This window comes from Oncorhynchus kisutch, linkage group LG11 (genome assembly GCF_002021735.2).
Source record: "Oncorhynchus kisutch isolate 150728-3 linkage group LG11, Okis_V2, whole genome shotgun sequence".
Lineage (NCBI taxonomy): Eukaryota > Metazoa > Chordata > Actinopteri > Salmoniformes > Salmonidae > Oncorhynchus > Oncorhynchus kisutch.
This window is the reverse complement of record NC_034184.2, coordinates 55,822,743-55,847,902: the sequence shown is the minus strand read 5'-3', so window position 1 is coordinate 55,847,902 and position 25,160 is coordinate 55,822,743. Positions and strand designations below refer to the sequence as shown.

The 25,160-nt window shown below is 40.5% G+C and overlaps 1 protein-coding gene across 1 annotated transcript in view; it reads right to left on the bottom strand.

The window, feature by feature from the left end:
* The window catches only part of LOC109899533 (cadherin-6-like), an 86,240-nt gene extending 61,429 nt beyond the window's left edge, over positions 1 to 24,811 (bottom strand). The window contains exon 1 of the mRNA XM_020494855.2: positions 24,544 to 24,811. The gene's annotated coding sequence lies outside the window, so the exon portion shown is untranslated. The remainder of the gene's footprint in view (positions 1 to 24,543) is intronic.
* Between the last annotated feature and the right edge of the window lie 349 nt (positions 24,812 to 25,160).

Here is a 25,160-nt window from a genome sequence, read left to right as displayed (position 1 = left end):
TACCCGCCCTGAGCCCCAATTGATTACAGTGGCCTATGATAGAAATCGTAGATCAATTGAGAATTAAAAGTGACTTCAACACACAAATGTTGTGTACACATTTTAAGAATCTTGCAAAACTTACCACTTTCTTGGCAACCATCAGCTTTTTTTCGGTGCGGCCAGTTGTCCAGCCCTTTGTCCACTGATCTCCACGGATGGTTGTCGGCATGTTCGTATGCTTTGCAAAAACACATTCCCGTTTTTATTATACAATAATTTGTATTTTTATTTAACCTTTATTTTTCAATGTTATTACACATTATGCCTACACTTTGATAGGCTACATTTGATAGGCTACATTTTTAGGGGGATGTTCACAACTACAGTAGCCGGACTGTAAAGAGTCCTGCTCATCGGGCTGCAATTGTAATGAAAACCTGTTTTCAAAATGCCACCAGCTGGCCATCATTACTGTAAATAAAAACACAGCTTGTTTACATCTTGTTTACATTCATTATCGTAACCACAATGTCGCAAATCATTTGTATCTAATTACTTTTCGAGTTTGGGATTTACAAATGTGTGTTTTTCATGTCATTTTTCGTTAAATCCAGTTCGTATTTTAAGTATAACTTTTGAGTGACACATTTGGTGAGAGGTCCAATGCTTTAATATTTAATCATATCTGACCTCCAAATTCATATCTAAGGGCCATTTTTAGTTACATTGTTTAAGTTTGAACTTGCAGACTGGCACTAAGTACAGCGGGAGTGTTTCCCTAGTCAGCGCCATTATCCCCCTCGTGCGACCACCTCTGTTTCATTGGATACAGCTGGAGAACTGCAAGGCAATCCCATTGTGCGCCACTCGGAAGCCATGACCAATATGACCAATATATATTGTCCTGATAATAATATATCTGTGAGAATAACCAAAGACCTACAGTCATGTTATAGGTCTTCCAGCTAAGGCCGGCACAGGTATTGAACCAGCATCTGTAGCAACACAGCTTGAACCACTAAGCAGTGTCTTAGACAGTTGCGCCACTGAGGCGCTGTTCAATGTGACCTGTCGGGAGTGGCTACAGTACTACAGTTTCTATCGCCCATTCATTGTCCGTTAGAGACACAGTAGGACCCAAAAGCATAATCAGTGCTCTAACTCCCCCTTGCGCTGGTCTGGAGCAATGAAGTAGTGACGAAGAGTACCGTACTAAACCAGAAATTACCTCTAAGTCCTGCAGCATAATCACGCAACTTTTAGTGGAGCAACCACTCTACAGACCTAATTGTCACACAACACGACATAATTCATGGAGCTAAAACAGGAGACATTACACATTTAAATTAGAAGGGCTTCTTCTTCCTCCTCCTCTTCCACCGTCCGGAGAAAAATCATGTATTTTCTTGGAAGCTCCCAGTAAAACAGCTGCTTTTACATTATTGATGTGCCAGTCACACATGCAGTTAAGTCAGTCACACATGCAGTTGAGTCAGAGGGTTGAGTCATACATGCACTTTGTAAATGCGTCTTGTATACTTTATAAAATGAGAACATTGTAAAGATATGGATATATGTCCTTGACCTAAAGAAACATGTGATTACCATGCTTCCATTCAGAAAGCAATAGTGGTTATCCTACAGCAGCAATCAATTTATCTCAGGTTTGATTGTGCTCCAATCAGCGGTGGAAAAAGTACTCAATTGTCATACGTAAAGATACCTTAATAGAAAATGTGAAAGTCACCCAGTAAAATCCTACTTGAGTAAAAGTCTAAAAGTAATTGGTTTTAAATATACTTAACAATCAAAAGTAAAACTATAAACCATTTCAAATTCTTTAAGAAGAAGCAAACCAGACAGCAGAGTTATTTTTTTAGACAGATAGCAACGGGCACACTCCAACACTCAGACATATTTTACAAACTAAGCATTTTGTGTCCACAAGAACACAGGCAGTAGTGATGATCAGGGATGTTCTCTTGATAAGTGTGTGAATTGGACCATTTTCCTGTCAAAATGTAACAAATACTTTTGGGTGTCAGGGAAAATGTTAAAGTTAAAAGTACATAATTTCTTTAGGAATGTAGTGAAGTAAAAGAAAAAGTTGGCAAAAAATATAAATAGTAAAGTACAGATACCCCAAAAAACGACTTAGGTAATACTTTCAAGTATTTTTACTTAAGTACTTTACACCACTTGCTCCAATGAATGGCTTGGTGGAATTTGTCTCTTTCATTTCTAACCACTCTGTCCGTGAATTCCTTAGAGATGTTGCCTGGCGTAACCTCTGTTGACCCTAACAGTGACTCATGGTGACTATCGGCAATACGTTATTCCTATGGCTTGGGTTGTCTAATCATGGAAATTAAGTGCTTTGAATGTGTTGTTTTTTATACACCCTAATGAAAGACACACACACACACACACACACACACACACACACACACACACACACACACACACACACACACACACACACACACACACACACACACACACACACACACACACACACACGCCTAAACAGTATACAGGACCCCCACCACCCTAAACAGACACACACTATTTAATAATACTCACCTCTCCACTGACCAGGGTGACTTCCAGTGCATGTTTAATTACCAGGCACTTCAGGGGTCTGGCTGAACAACAACCCCAGCCACAGGTCACTGTGATACACTGTATCTGACCATATGGGCTGGAGACCCAGGGGCCATGGGCAGAAAAGAGAGGGTGCAGAGAGGGGTGGATGGTGGACACAAGCCCTTGGCACCAGGCAAAGCCAACAGGAAGCCACTAGACTAGGGCATAAGATTTCATATGAATTTGAGGATGCCTTATCGAACATGAGCCACATTTCTAACATTTTAAACTCAGCTTCTATCTATTTAAGACGTGGGCCATTAATGTACTGTACTGGTAGGGTGGAACTTGTAAGATACAGGATCACAACCGGTCTGTAAAGCGTGTCTGATTATCCATCATAACCTTACCACCCAGCCTTTCTCCCCCACTGCCCTATCCATCCTCTACCCAACCCTCATTGCCACCAACACAGCTCCAGCACTGTGTTATTTCACATAAACAATCAATACCACATTAAAGAGGCAGAGGAGGCAACCTGGTTTTAAACAGCTAGATGAGGAAAATCATTCAGCCCAATGTCATGGGTGGACTACAGGCAACCAATCTCCCTCATGAACTTGAGGGGCAAACTGATATCGAAAATGTAGGCCACTTTCTTTCATTATCCCTCGACGTCATTTCTTTGTATATGAGGTCAACAGATACACACTCACTCAGTCACTCAATCAAACAAGTGTTCTCTTTCTTACCCTGGCCTTAGTCTCAGAATGAAAGACCCCACTGCATTAAAAAACGAATACCCTACTTTACAGTCTTTTTGCTTTTCGATCAATGTCACAGGGCGAGGAATGGATATTTTAACACGACTCCCAGGCCAAGTATTTCCACTCTAAAAGTATCTGACCCTTTTCTTTTTGATGATTGCTTCTAATCCACATTCTTGGCCACTCCATTTCTACACTGTGACGATGATGACTATCTATAAAATGGTTAGCTCTAAGGCCCCGTCTTGCCCTTTACAATGCCTGCTCGTAATCAATACATTCCCTGCTATAGTCCATGCACAGCCAATGAAATAAGCAACTTTTCTGAACCTCTGTGAATAGCTGACAACAAAGCTGTATTTATCAGTAGGCCCAAAAAGTACCCCCTCCATATTTGGATCAAACTATTTGTATTCATCGCCAAGTAAAATCCCCAACTGCCCACTTCCGGTCAGCTTTTGTTTTCCTGGATATGGCTAGTCGAAGTCACGCATGAGAAGAGGCACGTTGCTAGGACTGGTACCTGGCTGAATGATTACAGGTTATGTTTACTAACACCACAGCTCACTCTTAGCTTTATTAGGGAGCACCACAATTTCCATTACAGAGGGAGAAGGGGAGCCAGCCCGGAGGAGGGTGAGCCGGCTGGGAAGAGGGGAGCCGGTCGGTAGGAGGGTGAGCCGGCAGGGAGGGGGGAGGAGAGGAAGACATAGGAGTAGAGAGGACAGGCAGGCTGGGAGGGCCGTAAACGTCAGATAAAAAAATATTCCACTCATTACTCTCCCTCACACTGCTTATTGCAAATCATGATGCTGTTTTATGAGCTGAATCCTCCATTAGGACAAAGCTGGGTGGACAGTGCTCTATAGTCCATAAACCAGCTATATCAGTACAGCCGTACAGTACAGTACCCCATGTTACGTCCCAAATGGCACCTTATTCCCTATATAGTGCACTACTTTTGACCTGGGTCCCGGTCAAAAGTGGTGTACTATATAGGGAATATGGTGCCATTTGGGATGCAGACTGCCACCACTCATTCTACTGAGCACCTCAACAGCGGTGAGCAGGGAGAGGCGTAGAAATGACAGCAGCCATGAAAACAGAGATTCAAAATGTCCTGAGACATATTTCACGGCCACTTTTAGCCCTATGTCAGTGAGCATAGAGGTACGTTGGTTTCATTGAGCGAAGCTGCCTGCAGAGTGAGAATGTGAGATCATAGACTACGTACTAACTCACAGATTGTTCTTTAAAAAATGTGTGGGTAAATATTGAAGATTGTCTTTAGAGTGCTGTCCATTTCATTTTTCAAGAAGTGTAAGAGTGCCCTCCATAAATTGACAGACAGAGAGCATCAGAGGCTTAAGTTAATTCTACAGTCATACACTCTGAAGATGTTACATTACTGGCAAGTTTCCGGGCGGCAGGTGCCAGTTTGTTTGTTTGTGTGTGTGGAGGGGAGGATGGTCAATTTAGAGACCTAGGACCTCATGAATTCATCAGATAGAGATGGCAGAAGTGGATGCTGAGTTTGAATCAAGCAGCAAGCACATCCTGCTTGACTCCTATCTGGAACAGGTTGACAGATGCTTCGCCTGTGTCCATTATATATCATTTTTATTTAACTAGGCAAGTCAGTTAAGAACTAATTCCTATTTACAATGACAGCCTACAAGGGAACAGTGGGTTAACTGCCTTGTTCACAGATAGAACAACTGATTACTTTTCCTTGTCTGCTTGGGGATTCAATCCGGCAACCTTATGGCTACTGGCCCAACGCTCTAACCACTAGGCTACCTGCCGCCCCTGGAGGCTGAAGAGGAGGACTACAAGATATGGATGGACTGCATTGCATTTTTACAACTCGTCTGCAACTCAGCATCTGATAGAATCCAAGTTCTGACTTTGAGTTGGTGTGTATGTAGTATAGTCTTAGGCAAGCCCATGAATAAGGCCAGGTTTGAAGTTGTGTGTTTGTAGTGTAGGATAAGCTAAACATGAATAACTACTACACCTGACTCTGTGAATCTAACCCCTGACCACTTGGAGTAGTTCTCATTCTCTCCAGACAGAAAGAAGCCTAGCTCTTTAGCTCTGTTGTGACGGGCCATACACACCCTCAAACATAGTCTCCCTATCCATCCCAAATGGCACCCTAGTCCCTACATAGTGCACTACTTTTGTCCATGGCCTCTGGTCAAAAGTAGTGCACTACAAAGGGAATAGGGTGCTATTTGGGATGTATACTCCAAGCCACTTAGAGATGCTGACCTGTGAGTGTCGGCCATTTGATTGAATTAAGAGGATGATTCATTTAATCTGCTGGTGAAGAGCTTGAATGACTGACAACGTCCCACGGGAACAGAGGTCTAAACATTATGATTAACAATATACCAACTGTTGGATTCACTTAACTTGCGTACCAAATGGCACCCATTTTCCCTATATCAGTATTTCCCAACCCTGGTCCTCGAGTACCCCCAACAGTACACATTTCTATTGTAAACCTGGACAAGCACACCTGATTCAAGTTGTCAACTAATCATCAAGCCCTCAATGAGTTGAATGAAGTGTGTTTGTCCAGTGCTACAACAACACAAATGTGTACTGTTGGGGGTACTCAAGGACCAGGGTTGAGAAACACTGCCCTATATAGTGAAATACTTTCGACTAAGGGCCTAAGCCACATACAGTTAGCTTCTGGTTATTCTAATGTCTTTTCAGCATGACTATCCAACCCTGTTCCTGGAGAGCTACTGTCCTGTAGGTTTTTGCTCCAGCCCTAATCTAGTGTACATGATTAAAAACATTTGCTGGTTCATAAATTAAATCAGGTCAGTTTTAACTCGGGTTGGATCGAAAATCTACAGGAGGGTAGCTCTCCAGGACAATGTTGGAGAGTCCTGCTTTAGTTATTCCTTACCACTGCTTGTCTATGTCCCAAGTGGCACCCTATTCCCTATATAGTACACTACCTTTGACATAGGGAAAAGGATATCATGTAGGAAATAGCCTTAAACTGCTGTTTCTGCTGCTAGTAGGAGAAGCACACCATAGCTACTAATAGCAAGCACAATATGATTAATACAAATGGAATGTTTAATGCAATTTTTCCATTTCAAAGAAATTCCCCATGCATCTTAAATCAAATTCAACTTTGTATTGTCCTCGGGGCTAACAATAACTCTCATTTGGCATCGGCTTCATTAGATCAAACTCAATTAATGACGAGTACCCTGCAGCCCCTCCACAATGACAGGTTTTTTAGGCATGCGCACGCACACGCACACGCACACGCACACACACACACACACACACACACACACACACACACACACACACACACACACACACACACACACAGTCTTGTCCAACTAACATTGTGTGGACACACAATTCAATCCCATTTAAAATCCTTTTTTCCCTAACCTCACCCTAAACCTAACCCTAATGAGAACCTTAACCCTAACATTAACCCAGAAATCCAACCTTAATGCTAACCCTAAAACAAACCCTAAACCTAACACTACTTCCAACCAGAACCCTAAACCCCCTAGAAATAACATTTTACCTTGTTTGTTTACTATTCTTGTGGGGACGTCTGGTTCCCACAAATGTAGTTAAACACACACACACACACACACACACCAACCTCTCTGACAGGTCCTTGCTCTCTTTCTCTTTGATGGGCTGACACATCAGAAAGTAATTGGAGGCCTTCACAGCCCATACAAATCCACCTGTCAGTTAAGTGTGTCACAGCACTGTGTTCAGCTGTTTTGGGTCTCAGAGTGTGACCTTTTCACAAAGGGGCTGACTGAGGACATGTAAGACACAGAAGGGACCCCAGCCCCTGGCCCCACCGATAGGCCTATGTAAACACTGTGGTATTGTTGCATTATTAGTACATGTTCATTTTCTGACTGTCACTCTCTGGACAGATTGTATTGTACCATTCCAACAAGCTTGTAGGGCCACAACTGGGATTACATGTATGCTGTTTCCAGTCTCTCTTTCTCACAAACTATTATTAGTGTCCATATTATGAGGTGAATTCATTATCTAACAGTTCAAATCGATGAAATGCCAAATGTGTTCTGATACGAAAAAAGGAGCAAGGTTCGCGTTGTTTGTGGTCAAAGTGACTGTGGACAGCGATGGATTAACCTTTTCACAGGAGTTCCAAATATCTCTAACGGTCGCCCCCACGTGATGTCAGAATGCACTCACTGTTCCAAAATGTGATTATTACGCAACAGGACAGTTAACACGTGCTGCCTGCTAATTATTTATAGGCTGTTTCAAGTTGTCAATTTCAAATTATTTCTATCAAGTTGTATTTTCTAACAACAGTTTGAATTGAGGCCTGTTCCGCCTCCTCATTAATTCACATAAAAGTAGTCCATTTCAGCGTTGTGGACAATTTTTGTTGAGGCTTTACTTAGCCGGGTTTAAATTTCTCTCTTCCAGGAGAACCCACCGCACTTCACTCATGTTTGCGCAGATCAAGTATGCATTATTTGCGCAGACTTGCAAGAATTTGAATGTTTTCTTGCTTGCGCTCGCTTTGCCTTCTTTGTTGTTTTCCTTACAAATAATAACTTTGGACATGTGCGTTCCTTTTTATTTTTCCTTTTTTTTTTTTAGGGTGGATCAGCTTAATATTGCGGAAAGAATGCTGCTTCCAATGTAATTGTCTGCATCATTTCCAATCCCCCATATTTTTTGGGTAAATATATATATCCATACACGCATGCATATATATACACATGTATACATACACATACCTATGTAGACATACATACTTTTTTAAAGAATATACCTTTATTATTATTCCCCGCAAACCCTTCCGGCGATCCCCCAATTGGAGTAAACTAATAAACACTTCTGCTTCTACCTTCAATCCATACATCTTATACATACTCTACAGACACAGTCTACTTTACAATAGTTCTCTCTGGTTTGTTCTTAGTCCTTCCTCTATTTCTGATGTCCATCCAGTTTGATGATTTCTATTTGTAACTGTGCTATTTCACAAAAGTTCCGAACCTATATACATTTTACAGATCCCGTATGTTTTACATTGTTTATCTTGTTATTAGTCCCACCCTTCAGCTCCACTCAACCCCTCCCATCTGTCTCTCAACATCATCCATTTCAGATTTCTACTTGCCATATATTTTTCAACTGTGCTGTGATGCTTCACAAAATAATTGAACCTTCCTATTCTCATAGCTTCTACAGATTGTAAATTAAAAATAAACATTTTTGCAAAAATAATTATTATATTATTGATTGATTGACAATGGCTTTTCAAATCACCCAGTATTGCTATCTGTAGTGTTACTTCTAGGCAAATGTTCCTGGACCTGTGACCAAAAATGAGCTACATATGGACAATACCAAAATAAATGATCTAATGACTCTGCCTTCTCACAGCAGAATCTGCAGAGCTGGGAAGATTGTATCCCCCATATATAGAACATTCTATTGGTTGCAAGAATTTTGTATAGTCATTTATATTGAAAAATGTGACATTTTGAATCTGCGTTGTTTTGCGTACCAATTCATAAACCATGTGCCATGGAATAGGTACATCGAAAATCTCTTCCCAACTATTTTGCAATTTATATGGCACAGCTGTCAATTTTCTGGTCCTTAAATGAAATTGGTATATGTTTTTATTTATCATACTTTTCTTTAACCATTTATGTTCTTTAATACAGGGCCGACATACAAGTTCCTTACTTTTTTCCCCTTCTACTTGCCTCTTCCATTTTTGTGGTAATGCTAAAATGAATTGGTTGTAATTTTGGGTAGAGCAGACATTTCCATATGTCTGTGTTAGCTGCATGTGCGACATAACTCCACCAGTCCTATTTATGATATCATTCACTAAAAATGTTTTACCTTTTTTTTTTATTAAAAGTTTCTTCGATAAATACAGTTTTTTTTATCAATTAGTGTTAACCACAATATTTGTTGTACTATTTGTTCCGTTCTTTCAGGTGGATTAAACTGAAATTGCAACCAACTTTCTAAGGCTTGTTTAAAAAATAAAGATATTTTGGAGATTATTTCCTTTTCAAACAACCGAAAGTGAGCAGGTGTAATCTGAATAAATTGGAAAAGGCCCTTCCTGAATATAGGATGAGACATTCGTACCAATTGACTAGAGAACCAGTTTGGATTTAAGTATAACTTTTGTATGACTGATGCTTTTAGTGTGAGGTCTAATGCTTTAATATTTAATAATTTCTGCCCATCGAATTCATATTCGTTATATAAATAGGCCCTGGTTTGCCGTTCCAAATAAAATTGAATATTTTTTGTTCATATAATTTAAAAAGCAGGTCACTAGGTGTAGGCAAAACCATAAGCAAATAGGTAAACTGTGATATAACTAAGGAGTTAATCAGGGTGATTTTTCAACAAATAGACAGGTATTTTCCTTTCCATGGTAGCAATATCTTATCTATTTTTGCTAACTTTCTATAAATATTTATTGGAGTGAGATCATTTCTTTCCTTTGGGATTTGTATACCGAGTATGTCTACATCTCCGTCAGACCACCCAATTGGCAAACTACATGGTAATGTAAAATGTGATTTTTTTTAGTGATCCAATATGGTACATTTATCATAATTTGGTTTTAATCCAGAGAGGATAGCAAAAGTATCTAGATCCTCTAAGAGGCTGTGGAGAGACTCCAATTGTGGTTTTAAAAGAAAACATGAATCATCAGCGTACAATGACACCTTAGTTTTTAGGCCACTGATTTCTAATCCCTTAATATTATTGTTTGATCTAATCTTTGCAGCTAACATTTCGATGGCAATAATAAACAGATATGCCGATAGTGGACAACCTTGTTTTACTCTTCTAGATAGTTTAAAACTTTCTGAGATGTAGCCATTATTTATTATTTTACACCTAGGTTTACTATACATAACCTTAACCCATTTTATAAGAGATTCCCCAAAATTGAAATATTCTAGGCATTTATCAATGTGTTTGCGTTCCTATCAAAGTAAGTTCCTTATTTTCTGTATATCATGTCGTCATTTCTAATGTAGGCACATACAGTATGTATGTATGTATGTATGTATGCAGCATAATGTATTTAGTTTTATTCACATGTTTTCAATTACTGGTGACAAATCATGCATTCTGATTATTACATATATTGTAATAGACACCTATGATGTGTGTAACATACTTTTTGAAGGTTGTACTGATTTTAATGAGCTAAGCTATTTGCCAGCTCTGTGTGGCACCATGTTTGTTGACATTATACAATGCATTCTGGGTGTCACGTAATCTGCCAGACCAAAGATGTTATAATGAGATGAAGGAATGGTTCACTCATATTTCGGGTAAACTTCCAGAAGTGAATGAAGGGAAGTGGATGATCAAAGATGACACACCCCCTTCACCATGCATATTATAAACAGACCAAACTCATATTGTCTCCTCTTATTATCTTTGGTTGATGCGGAAAAAAAACAAGCATGGCGGCGTGCACAAACTACCCATCGTCGGATCACATTCAATTTCTAGAAAGTGTTTTACTCAGGTATTTTGAACAATGGTGAGCTCACCCGTGATGTGATTCATTTGAAATTGTATTTGCTATCAGCTAATTCATATTGTAGTTTCTGTCAGCCAAATATATGACCACTTCTGTTATGTCAATCTTTCCTCAGTTAGCAACTAGGACAAATGTAGCTTACATTTTTCCGGTTTGGATGTTTGTGTTATGCTGTAGCTACTTTTGTGAATGTCTGAACATTGCATTCAAAAATAAACTGCTCACATTCTAGACATAACTTTGTAAGGACTGTGTTTGTGCATACTGTTTCTGAAAAAACAGTGTGGCGAGCTCAAATGCTGATTGCTGCATCATTCGAAACATTCTAAATAAGCGTTCTAATCACACCGGTTTGATCGTACGCTACAGGGACCACTGTAGAAGAGGTTAAGATTATTATGAGAGATTGTTCCCAGTCAGGGGAGTCATGCACATCAGAAAACCGAGGGGGGCACAAAGTACGTGAGCATGGATAGGGGGGTGGTCCGGTTGACCCCCCCACACAGACTATGCAACTCTGCCGAAAATTTGAGATTTTTCAAACACCTGAAACAGCTATTTCCTGCAATCTAGAGCCATAATTATTATGCTTAATTTTGTGTAAAAAAAGATGTCTATTTTCTGCATATCTAAGCATACCTCTGTATCCTCCTGTCTGGTGGTTCTTTTTTTTAGAAACAAATATATGTCTCTGCATCTCTGCTAAAATCTGGGTAAATGATTGAAATGAATGTGAGTCTTATTCAGTACATGTAGTGATTGCTTGCCTTTCTAAAGTCTACCAACCTTTTCCAGCAGGCATGCCAGCTAAGATAGTTAGACAAGCTCACTCAACTTCTCCCAAACTCGGTCCTGGGGACCTCAAGGGTTGCATGATTCGGTTTTTACCCTAGCACTACATAACCGATTCAAATAATTAACTCATCATCAAGCTTCAATTATTTGAATCAGCTGTGTAGTGCTAGTGCAAAAACAAAAATGTGTACCCCTTAGGGTCCCCAGAACAGAATCTGAGAAACGTTGAGCTAGCTACTCTAACTTGATTTGATATTTTATTTGGATCCCCATTAGCTGGGGGATAGTTTCTTAAATGGTTCTTCCTCAGCTCTTATGAACCTTTGAGTTAAGTGTGGGGTTCTTGACGTGGCATCTACAGTTCTTCAGACATCTGAAAGGTTATTGAAATGCATGGGAGCCTGAAAATATGTCCCATTCATAGCACACAGCAAATTGGACAGTGTTAATTAACTAGTGTTGATTTTTCAGTGTAACACTTCTAGTGTTGATTTGTTTTTTTTACAAAAAAAAACACTGTAAATAGTTAAATAGACACTCAGTGGTGTAAAATAACACCAGAATTGGTGTTCATAACCAGAGTTATCATATTTACCAGCATGGTCTTTTGCATGTAGATTTTTTTTTCAATATCTATGTTTTTGCATGAACATTCATTGATTAATTCATCTTATTCTACTCCAATATAAATAACATTTAAACAAATCTGAACTATTCCAATCTGTTACTTGGACTTATTGTACCCGTAACTGAAATGGTTGTGTAGATGTAAAGTCCACATATTTGATTGTTTTTATTCAATTCAGTCTGGTATGAAAATGGTAGCCCCTTTCTGCAAAAGCTGAGTATCTTGGCTATTGATCGGTGCCTTCAAATCTTTGGTATGACTTACTACCATATATGGGCATACACATTTATAATGGCAGGCCGAGCCGCTGACCTTGTTTCAAGATGGCTGCTACCTACATTCCAGTTAGCGTTGTGAAGCTACCGTTATTGATCACCAGACCAGAGAGTCAAAATGTATATTTTACACATTTTCACCAAACAGCGAACATCTTACAAGGTAAGCTTCAATTTGGTCTTTATTTGAGCTATAGGTACGGGAGGGTATCAAATTAATCCTTAGGTTGGTAGGAACAAATCTAGCATATTATCAATGATAACTGATGATGTATGACTTAATGGCCACATCGAATGTCCACCGAGTGACTATCTTTGCGCATCAAAAATATAACGTTGCCTGCTTACAGGCTGTAGGCATCCATATCCTCTGTATGTCCCCCAACCCAACCACAATGTTTGAGAGAGGTTGGTGTTGTAGAAATGTAGTTTTATAGTTAATAATAACTTTTAGGCATATCCAGTGTGCAAAAACTATGCAATTACCACATTTTGACACTTTGGAGAGGTTGAAAGGACACTTGAATGTACCCTGGATAGCCCATAACACCACCACTATGTTTGAGTGTTTTTATACTGAACAAATAGCATTTAGGGATTGCAAATATGATCTAATTACCTAATTTACAGACATATGCCACTTTGGAGAGGTTTAGGGACACTTGGAAACATCCCGTGACCACACCTGACACCACTTACTAAAACATCTGCCCATTTCTAGTTTTTAGGTCTATCAATCCCAGTTTTTTTCTCTGATATTGTTCACATGTTCTGTTCCCAGCTCGAAGTTGTTGTCAATGAAAGATGCCTTTCAAAATAAAAAATACAAAAACGGTTATTTTGTGTGTGCTTGATCTTGTGTTTTCTGAACTATGTAACTCCTATCTATCTTCTGATAATTTCCTCATAATCTACCAGATGTCTTCTTTCCAAATGTACCAAGTTGTTGCATGTCAGAATCATGTAATTACACACGAATAGCAGTTACTTTGGGGTATGGCTATTTAGGTGGAAATCTACATTGTGCCATTACATTTAAGAGGTTTTAATTCAGCTAGTTTCATGTCTTAGTCATTTTGAATGCAGTTGATGGGTGAATAAAAATGTAAATGTTGAATTTACTCATCACTTTGCAAGCTAGAATTATGCATTGCAAGCTAGCACTGTGCATTGCAAGCTAGCATTATTCATTGCAAGCTAGCATTATGCATTGCATGCTAGAAGTATGCATTGCATGCTAGAAGTATGCATTGCAAGCTAGCATTATGCATTGCATGCTAGCATTTCAGGCCACTGTATTAGGATAATACTAGGCCCTCAAAATAAATACGTACTGTATTGTCTAAAATAATTTAATTTTAATGACAACATATTTTCTTAGGATCTCATTTGGTAAAGGCCACAGGACTGAAAATGAATGAATGCATAAACCATGTCTCTGTCACTAGCAAACACAGTCATGGGTGGTACCGGTAACTCTAAAATTCACTTGAAAGTAGCGATGGGACGATCGATACCGGAGCTCCGACGATCTGATGCAGTTTCCAAGCACTACTGATTCAGCACAACGTAGCGATGCTTGTATCAAACTAACAATACCACAAGATGATGACGTTCGAAAGCAGGTCGATACCGCAAGATGATGACGTTTGAAACAGATGTTGGAACTCCGAAGTGAGAGCGCCGACCTCTGTTGTAAGCCTTCTGTTTTATCTTGATATTTCACCTTTCAAGCAGGTGGAAAGACAGCTCAGGGAGTAGAGCTACACAGCAGACAAATCTATCATAGCACACTAGTATCGAATTGAAAGAGCCTATTTAGATATCTTTCTTCCTCAAACAGTGATTGTAAATTAAACAGCTCTAGTAGTTGTTAATGGTATTTATTAAAATATGGACCCAAAGTGGTTTGCTAATATGTAAAAGTGAGTCGAAAAAGTTTCATTCAAACCCAAAGCAAACTTGAAACGTAGTTATCACATGATAAATGACGTACAAAGCTTTGGCTTCCAAAACGTTGACTTCTGCTGGACTCTACTTACAGACGGGCAAGTGTCTTCACCGACATTTTCAAACTCTCCTGTCCGAGTCTGTAATACCAACATATTTTAAGCAGACCACCATAGTGACTGTGCCCAAGAACACTAAGGTAACCTGCCTAAATGACTACCGACCCATAGCACACGTCTGTAGCCATGAAGTGCTTTGAAAGGCTGGTCACATCAACACCATTATCCCAGAAACCCTAGACCCACTTCAATTTGCATACCACCCCAACAGATCCACAGATGATGTAATCTCTATTGCTCTCTACACTGCCCTTTCAAACCTGGACAAAAGGAACACCTATGTGAGAATGCTATTCATTGATTACAGCTCAGCGATCAACCCCATAGTGCCCTCAAAGCTCATCAATAAGCAAAAGATCCTGGGAGTCAACACCTCTCTGCAACAGGATCCTGGACTGAAGGACCACCCCCAGGTGGTAAGGGTAGGTAACAACACATCCACCATGCTGATCCTCAACACAGGGGCCCCTCAGGGGTGCGGCCCCTCAGTCCCCTCCTGTACTTCCTGTGCACTCATGACTGCACAGCCAGGCACGACTCCAACACCATAGTCAATTTGCTGATGACACAACAGTGGTAGGCCTGATCACCAACAACAATGAGACAGCCTATAGGGAGGAGGTCAGAGAACTGGCAGTGTGGTGCCAGGACAACAACCTCTCCCTCAATGTGATCAAGTCAAAGGAGATGATTGTGGACAACAGGAAAAAGAGGACCAAGCACACAGCCATTCTCATCAACGGGGCTGCAGTGGAGCTGGTTGAGAACTTCAAGTTCCTTGGTGTCCACATCACCAACATACTAACATGGTCCAAGCACACCAAGACAGTCGTCAAGAGGGCACGACATAACCTATTCCCCCTCAGGAGACTGAAAAGATTTGGCATGGGTCCTCAGATCCTCAAAAGGTTCTACAGCTGCACCATCAAGAGCATCCTGACTGGTTGCATCACTGCCTGGTATGGCAACTGCTCGGCCTCCGGATACAAGGCACTACAGAGGGTAGTGCGAACGGCCCAGTACAAGCTTCCTGCCATACAGGACCTCTATACAAGGCGGTGTCAGAGGAAGGCCATAAAAATTGTCAAAGACTCCAGCCACCCTAGTCACAGACTGTTCTTTCTGCTAGTGCACAGCAAGCGGTACCGGAGCACCAATTCTAGGTCCAAGACGCTTCTTAACAGCTTCTACCCCCAAGCCATAAGACTTCTGCACACCTAATCAAATGGCTATCCAGACTATTTGCATTGCCCCCCCCCCCTTTTACACCGATGCTACTCTCTGTTGTTACCATCTATGCATAGTCACTTTAATAACTCTACCTTCATGTATATATTACCTCAATAAACCGGTGCCCCCGCACATTGACTCTGTACCGGTACCCCCCTGTATATAGAATGGCTACCCTATGGCATCGCTCTCAAAAACCTTATTTGGTTCCAACTTGCACCTTAATATTTAAGAGTGTATGAAAGCCTGTTGTAAAGGTTAGCTGTTCTTCTTCCGTATAAGGTACATCTAGTAAGATGTGCTGAGAGAGGACTGTCGGGAAAGGAAAGTCCAGATACAGTATCAGTGTCACAACAAGCAGGGATGCCATCAACAGCAAAGAGAAAGAGAGACACACATACAGTTCCCACAGAGTGAGCGAGAGTGAGAGAGATTTGAGAGATGCTATAAAATCCTACTGAGTTTTCAAGTGTTGTTCCATGTACGAGAGAGGGAGAGAGAGCGAGAGAGCTTTGCTTGGAAATTATATTCTGCTTTCTGACAACTGACAGTCATTCTAACCTTGACTCCTCCCCTTTCTGATTGGCATATCTTGGACCGGTGTTTTAGAACCATTTCCTCCCTCCAGTATTTGAAAGTTCAGTCGAGATAGGATGCTAAGCAGTTTAGCGTTGGGAAATAAATGAGAAATGTTTACATACTTCATGTGAAACATTTTATCATGCAGATTCGTGTGAATGTGCTACTAAAAAGTGTGTGTGTGAGTATAGAGAGAGAGAGAGAGAAATAATAAAATAATGATTGCCTGCCTGAATGGGCTGGGTTTAAGAGGAGAGTTTTGGCCAGCCGCAGGACAGAAGCACAGCCCCTAGGCTAATGCACAAGGACAGCCTGTCACACTGTGAACATTCACTGAGCCGACGTGTTACTAGTCATATGCAATAACCTGCATAATTACTTCTGAAGACTATTAGGGTGTGGAAATCATATCACGCCCCTCTGCTGCCAACTTACAGTATATACACCTACAGTATATACACACACACACACACACACACACACACATTCACACACACACACTGACAGACAAACAGTCTATCACACACACATCTTCCTTGGTCTTAGCGTTCTCTGTAGTTGACAGTTCTCTGCTGTGCTGACAGAACAATGGCAGGCCCTGCAGGAGTAAGCATGTGTCATTATCACCCTATTTAGCTAGATCCCTCTCTCCTCTCCTCTCCCACAGTCCCTGCTCTAGCGAGTCAGACACAAACACACACAGCCCCATTCCTTGTCTATGTATCAAAGCTAGCCACTAATACTCTCGTCTTCTGCTTGGATCTGTGATCTCTTCTTATTGCCCCGTTCTTATCCAACAGTCAATAGGATCCATTCCTTTTCTCTCAGACCCTCCTGTGCTGTACAGTATGTTGAGTCAGTCAGACAGACAGACATTGTTGTCGTCTGTTCTCTGGCCTCCACTTGGTCTTCTTCTCAACACTTATTAACTGACTGTCATGTTCTGTTCTGTTCTGCCCCCCAAACACTGTTTAACATCCTCAGGCCACTTAGTGCAGTCTGTTCCTCCGTCCCAAATGGCACCTTATTCCCTACATAGTGCACTACTGTCGACCAGATCCCTATGGGCCCTGGTCAAAAGTAGTGCATGATATTGGGAATAAGGTTCAATTTGGGACGTGCCCTGTCTGTAGTACTGGAGTTAAGCCCCTGGGCTGTTTACTGCCAGGAATCCATATAACCAGACAGAGTGAAGCGGCTGGACGCGAGGTAGGATCTGAGTGTGTGTGAATGTGTGCTGCTGTGTGAGTGTCTTCATCTACATACAGTATCTGTCCACACCTTATAGTTCACAGCACAGATTAGACACATGCTATAATACTACTGAGGGAACACACATGATGCGTCATAGAAAAGTCTGCATTGCATCTCTTGATTGGATCAATACTGACTTTGTGAATCTATAATAATGGCCACCTGTCTGTGGCCTGTTTTGTCATAACATTGATTGCCATTGCCTCCTATGCACGCTGAAGAAGGGCTCATACTCTAAAAGTTTGTGCGTTAATACAAATACGTTCATTTCAGTTTATTCACCGGTGTGCTGTCCTATTTTTGTTGTTTGGACTATGCACAGCACGAGGATTCAGCACCCGATCTAAGTTTATATAAGGTGGAGTTGTTTGTCTTTTCATACCTTACAGCTCACAGCACTGTCCAAACACAACAATTTAGCTAAAACCTGCATTTTAGCCACTGTAAATTCCCCTTACTCTAATTCCAACTCTTTCCAAGCCTATATCCCTAAGAAAAAAGAAAAAATAAGTAACTAGCTACTGTATGTGTGGGCTTTCACGGCCATGCCTCAACCACGTGACTTCCCAGCCTCTGAAATGGTGCCATGGTCTACAGGGCTTTGTGGTAAATCACTATCTCTCTTCCCCAGTCAGACCCCAGTCTGCTGAGCACTATGGACGGCTGGCTTTTTGCTGCCTCCTGGGTGACTAATATATCTTGTTAAATTGTGCTGAGAAGCGTGTTGGGAACCTTATACCTTTTGCTTCGTGCTGTCTCTGGTGTGTGTGTGTGTGTGTGTGTGTGTGTGTGTGTGTGTGTGTGTGTGTGTGTGTGTGTGTGTGTGTGTGTGTGTGTGTGTGTGTGTGTCAGGGTTTCAAATCCACCCAATTTAGAAAGTAAACGAAATTCCAATTCATTTTAAAAGCATTGGAAATAAGTGGAATAGGAATGTCAGTGTACTTCCTGAATTGACTGGAATTGAAATGGAATTGACCCCAACCCTGGTGTGTATGTAATTCTTGTTACCAGCCTATTTCCATCATTAGCTCAAGATGGAATAGACCCTGGGATTAAGTGGGGGATTTGATGGTAGCGGCACTGTATGGTTACAGGTAACGAGGTCACAATTTATTGGCCGTTATAAACATGTTAACTCACAGTTGACTTTTATACGTATTATTACATAACATTAATTACATAGTGGAACAAGAAAATGTGTAATAACGTTAGTAATGGAATAACCATCAGCAAGTGGATCTGTAATTACAGTCCTTGGTTCAATTGTGTAATAACTGATATCTCTAAACCCTATTACCATGTAATTACATAGTAATACCTGTGTAACTACTATGTTGTTATTATGTTGTTACTAAAGTTATTACTGAGATAATTAACAACTGAGAAATCAGGTGTCGACGATCTTCTCCTACAGTGTATTTAATGACACACAAAAAACGCAGAAAATGTCCCCTTTTAACCGATTTGAGCAGATTCTGTAATTACGGTAAAGGAGACATAGGACCTTCCAGGGGTAAAGAAAACTGACCTCCACAAACATTGAGAATAACCAAAATAGAGACGTCTCAGAAGTTTGGGATGTCGGCACCACATCTTTAAGTGTTATTTTGCTTGTGTTCAGTTACAAAATGTTCTGACCATACCTTTCTGAATGAAAATACACCATTAGCACATAGAAACTCAAAGAAACTTCAAAATGCTTAGTTTTGATGATGACAAGTCAGCAGTCATAAACACCTGTCCTAAACACCTGTCATATAGTTTCCATATCTCTTCTGTCCAGAAGGGGGCATGTTTTTTTGTATGGGCAAAATACTAAAGGCAATTCTTCAAACATTCTAGTGAGTCCATCCTCCATTTGAGTTAAACCCAGGAATATCCAAATGAACAAATGTTCAATCTCCATACCCTTTGTTTCAATACAATCATAGCCATGACAATCACAACATGTATGGACCTTCACTAACGCACAGAAGAAATCAAGGTGCCCCAAGGTATTCTGTGACTGATACGCATGTGCACACACACACAGACACATACACGCATGAGGACACACGTGCACGCGCACACAAACACAGAAAGAACGTAATTAGTTTTGTGTGTCACTGTGAAGTGGTACCGATAGTCAGTGGGCATGGGGATGTGATTTCATGAAGACCAGATGCTGCTACTTGGAGGACTGAGGACTTGAAATGGTTCAATATTATGATTCTGGAGCAGGACACATCAAAATGACGCTGTCCATCTGGAGCGGACATAATGTAATCAGCAGTGGGTCATTGGTCATCGCAGAAAGCGCGGCCAACGGGTTTATCCACATCCTGTGGTGTCATCATCATCACACTAACACTCAAGAGATGAGAGATAGTGAAGACAGGAGAGAGAGAGAGAGAGAGAGAGAGAGAGAGAGAGAGAAAGAGGGAGAGAGAGAGAGAGTGCGAGAGAGCGAGAGAGAGAGAGAGTGAGAGAGTGCAGATTGAGAACACAGGTAATCAGCATCACCTCATAACAACATCCAGCTTTTGGATTTGCCCTGAACTGATGAAACAAATTACCTGTGGAATATACTAGATAGTTTTTTTTTAAATGATTAATGAAATGTTGACTCCAAAGCATTAATTTCAAGGCCTAGAAGAATAATGGTTTTGATATGTTTATTCCCTTACCTGTCAAAACAAATTCCATGATATGTCTATTCCCTTACAACCCCCCCCCCCTCCCCACACACACACACACACACACACATCCATGCACGCGGACACACACACAGAGGAATGTCTATTTTCAGAGGCTATAAATATTCATTCCCTGACATGTTTACTGTATGTCTTTGATCAGACACAGATCTTATGCTACTCTCTCTCTTTCATCTTCCAACTTCAAACCAAAATGTATGTAAAAACTGAGCCAAGAAATCTGTTCTGTTGCAAAAACCTTGGTCTCGACACACTAGTAAGTTATTTTACAGTACCAAACTGCTGTCATCTGTCTCATGCAAACAAAATGGTGATAAGTAATTTTCAAATGCAGATGGGTGAATTATGAAAAACATATCAGCATTAGGCCTATAACACAATTCCTTGCAGGTGTCAATGTAAAACGTATTTTATTTCCAAAGCCAACATCTTAATGTGATGCATGAGCTACCCATTCCACAGGTGGGTACAATCAACAGCGTACAATCTTTTTCATTTTTAAGCATGTACTGTAGTACATGATCGGCTCATTTGAATGTGTGAGAGAGGGTGATATTCTTGCAGCATGTTCCCCTGGTAGCCTACTTAGTCAACTCCCCCTAACAACTTCTTGGCCTCCTCCAGGCATATCACTGCAGGCTTTAGAGAGCTAGAACAATATAACCAACATGAAGCAATCTGGAGGCTAGAGGAAGGCCTGGATAACTTTTTCAAGCATTAAAACACAAAATATGAATGTTTAAATAATTAATTACTGTTACATATCAACTTTAATTTAACAGTGGTTCTTTTTTTTCCTTTTTTTTTGTATTACCTCACTGGTCACAGTGAGGTATGCCTAAATGGGGCTTTTTTTCTCCAAAAGTTTTGAGGAATAGGCAGATTCCCAGAATGCAGTGCGCATGACCAACAGCATGGTCAACAACAACCCTAAAAATGTTCCTAGGTTTAATCTATTTATCCTAACCTGCTATGTTAATTCTCCTAACCTGCTGTGTAAGTTCTCCGAACCAGCTACGAAAAGTCAATGTTGACATAACTGTAATCCATCTAGACAACACCCAGTAGCGCTCACCTGACATTCCCACAACCTGAGAATGTAGTTTCTAATCTTATCCTTTAATTTAAGCAATATTTTTCATAACTGAAGCATAAAACATGATGTAATTTATAAACTGCACAAGCTAAGATGTACAGAGCAAAGGGCCTGTTAAAACTTCTTGAGTGTAGGGGGCAGGATTTTCGTTTTTGGCAAAAACTGCCTATTTCTCAGGCCCAGAAACGAGAATATGCAGATTTAGGTCAGATTAGGATAGAAAACACTCTAAAGTTTCCAAAACTGTCAAAATATTGTCTGTGAGTATAACAGAACTGATATTGCAGGTGAAAACCTGAGGAAAATCAAACCAGGAAGTGGCTTCTATTTTGAAAGCTCCATGTTCCATAGCCTGCCTTTGCTCCATTTAAAAGGATATCAATCAGATTCCTTTTCCTATGGCTTCCTCAAGGTGTCAACAGTCTTTAGACATAGTTTCAGGCTTTTATTTTGAAAAATGAGCGAGAAAGTTAACTTCACGTCAGTGGATAGCTGGGTGTTCGCAGAGTTTTGCTTGCGCAACAGAGTGGGGCAGCCATTGTCTCTCCCTCTCCTATTGAAAAAGTGACAGTCCCGGTTGATATATTATCGATTTATATATTTTAAAAACAACCTGAGGATTGATTATAAAAAAACTTCTGTGATGTTTCTGTGGACATTATGGATACTATTTGGAATTTTCGTCTGCGATGTCGTGACTGCTCGAGCCTGTGGATTTCTGAACATAACGCGCCAAACAAATGGAGGTATTTTGGATATAAAAATAATCTTTATGGAACAAAAGGAACATTTATTGTGTAACTGGGAGTCTCGTGAGTGCAAACATCCGAAGATCATCAAAGGTAAGCGATTTAATCTATTGCTTTTCTGACTTTCGTGACCAATCTACTTGGCTGCTAGGTGTTTGTAATATTTTGTGTACTGAGAGATGTTCTTACATAAATGCTTGTTATGCTTTCGCCGAAAAGCTGTATTGAAATCTGACACGCCAGGTGGATTAACAACAAGCTAAGCTGTTTTTTGCAATATTGCACTTGTGATTTCATGAAAATTAAATATGTCTAGTATTTGAATTTGGCGTGCTGCAATTCAGCGGGTGTTGATGAAAATGATCCCGCTAACGGGATGGATGCGTCAAGAGTCAAGTTTGTGATATAGGCTAAATGGCACCAAACAAAAGAAAACCACTAGGAAAGAATCAACTGCCATATTGTCCAAGAAAATTGCATAAGGCAGGCCAAACTAACCTAAAGAATACAGCTCAATCAAACTCATGCAAGCAATTAAAGTTGTTAAGGTTCCAGGCATAGGCAACATAAATGTAGGGCCCCTGACCATATGGGGGGTGGGGGGGGCTCATTCTGGGTCTCAAGCGTTTTTTTTTCTTCGTTTTTTTTCAAGGGTGTAGATCAACTTTAATATTGCAGATAGACTTTAGCTTCCATCAATGTAATTAACTGCATCACTTCCAAACCCCCATACATTTTTGGGCATACAAACAGATATAAAGCAATGTTTTATCTTGTTATGTCAGTCACTGACAGTCACTCAATTAGTCATGCCAACTAACAATTGTTGGATTGGTAATTAGTCTAACCAGCTATCTAAACTTGTAGTAATCACGTCCGAATACCGACCGGGCATATAGGGCACTTGATCAGGGGCCCTGACTTCCAGGGGTCCCCATTGATTTCGTCATTCTCACTCAGATGTCATTACAACATTAGCTTTAAAGTTTATGAAATTAGCTTTAATACTGCAAACATCTTACTCCACCCTGTGACAAAATGGGTAGAAATGCAGGAAATTGTTTTCTCTCTGCCCATGGCAACACAAAAAAAATGCAGCGAGGTGGGGGCCCCCCCAACCAAATCTTGCTTAAGGCCCCCAAAAAAGGCTGATGAGAATGCAAAGATGTTGAGGAATGGCATAGCCTACAGGCCTACCCGAATGTACCTAGTCCAAATTAATACTGTAAAAGCCTCAAACGTTATGACTTAATGTAATATGACTGAGGGCGCACTTGAGGAGGCATACTTGGAAAAATCCAGGCATCTCCAGGAGCCTATTCAAATCATGGTCTGGCCCCTGCGCTTCAGGCTACACCAACCAACTATACAGAGGGGAAGAATTTCATATTTTCATCAATACATGTAGCTTATTCTACTGTAGCCTTTAGGCTACCTGCATCGATATCCATAGCATAACCAGTGGGTAAGAATTAAGAGGAATGAGAACATTTCATATAGCACCAACAAACAATGAATATTACATTAAAAAAAATATTCAGTTGTCATTATATTAATTATTATTATATGATATATATAAGGTGGACCTCCCTCTGTTTGATACTCTCCATGATGTGTTGCCTTGTGGTGCCATCACAGTGCTACTGCAGCCTACTGTACATCTGATCTGAAGGAGTCAAATAAATAATATTATCCAAAATACATTATCCAACATCGTGGCCTATAATAAACGAAAGCCTAAAGTTGACGCAGTGGTCCATTATGTCTAATGCCTCGTTTATGTTGTAGTCGGAACTAGGAAACTCGGAAATATCCGACTTGCTAACTAGTTAGAGGCTGCACGTGCCGCGTTCAACCAGTTAGCAAGTCGAACATATCCGAGTTTCGTAGTTCCGGGTGGTTACGTGAATGCGGCATAATGCATTACACATCGAGTGATATTCCAAGCAACTTCCAGCGATGTAGGCTAAAGTTAACTCGCCTAGACTTACCCTTATTTATGAATCAACTATTGAACATATAACATATAATGCTACCTGGAAATCAATTCATGCACAACGGTCAATAAATTACACCAATAGCCTAACCTCTAGGTCGCAATAGCACTTGACTCGGCAGTTTTCAAACAGTAGCCTTATATATCGGGACAACCTTTCATTTGGCCACAAAGCACAAAGCTGAAAATATGTTCACATCGATATATATATGTATATATATAAAGTTGATTTGATCGTTTCACTCACCTGCCACCGGAGTTCTTATTCAGTTAAAGAAATCATACGATAGCGAAGGGGTAGTTGGTGAGATGAGAGCGAAGTGTATCCTTTCGTTCACTGCAGCAGTTCCAAAAGAGCTTCAAGGCTGTACCTCAACTGCGTTTAGCTTTTTCGCGAAGGCAGCATCACTTCTCTGTGTGTATGTCAGGGAGGCTGAAGGAAAGGGCACAGCCTCCGATTGGCTGTCATTCACAAGTCCCTGATACAGGGCAGGGGGAGAAATCGTCCGACAGAAATAATGAACAGCTTGCCGCGCTTGTGGAGGCATGTTTGAACGGACTGATGTAGGCTACTTCAACGGAGGGATGGAGAGAAATTATATATTATTGTCAGCTCAATTTGAAAACCTCAGCCTGAAAGTAAGACTACTAACATCTATAATAATATAGGCCTAATAAAGAAATGTCCAAATATATTGACATATCCCACTGGACAAAACCTGGTGAATCAACGTTGTTTCCATGGAATTTCAACCTCCAAAAATATATGTGATGATGTTGAATCAATGTGGAAAACTATTTGGATTTGCAAAAAGTCATCAATGTAAGGGCATTTCTCTTTTTGTCACCCAACTTTGAACCTTT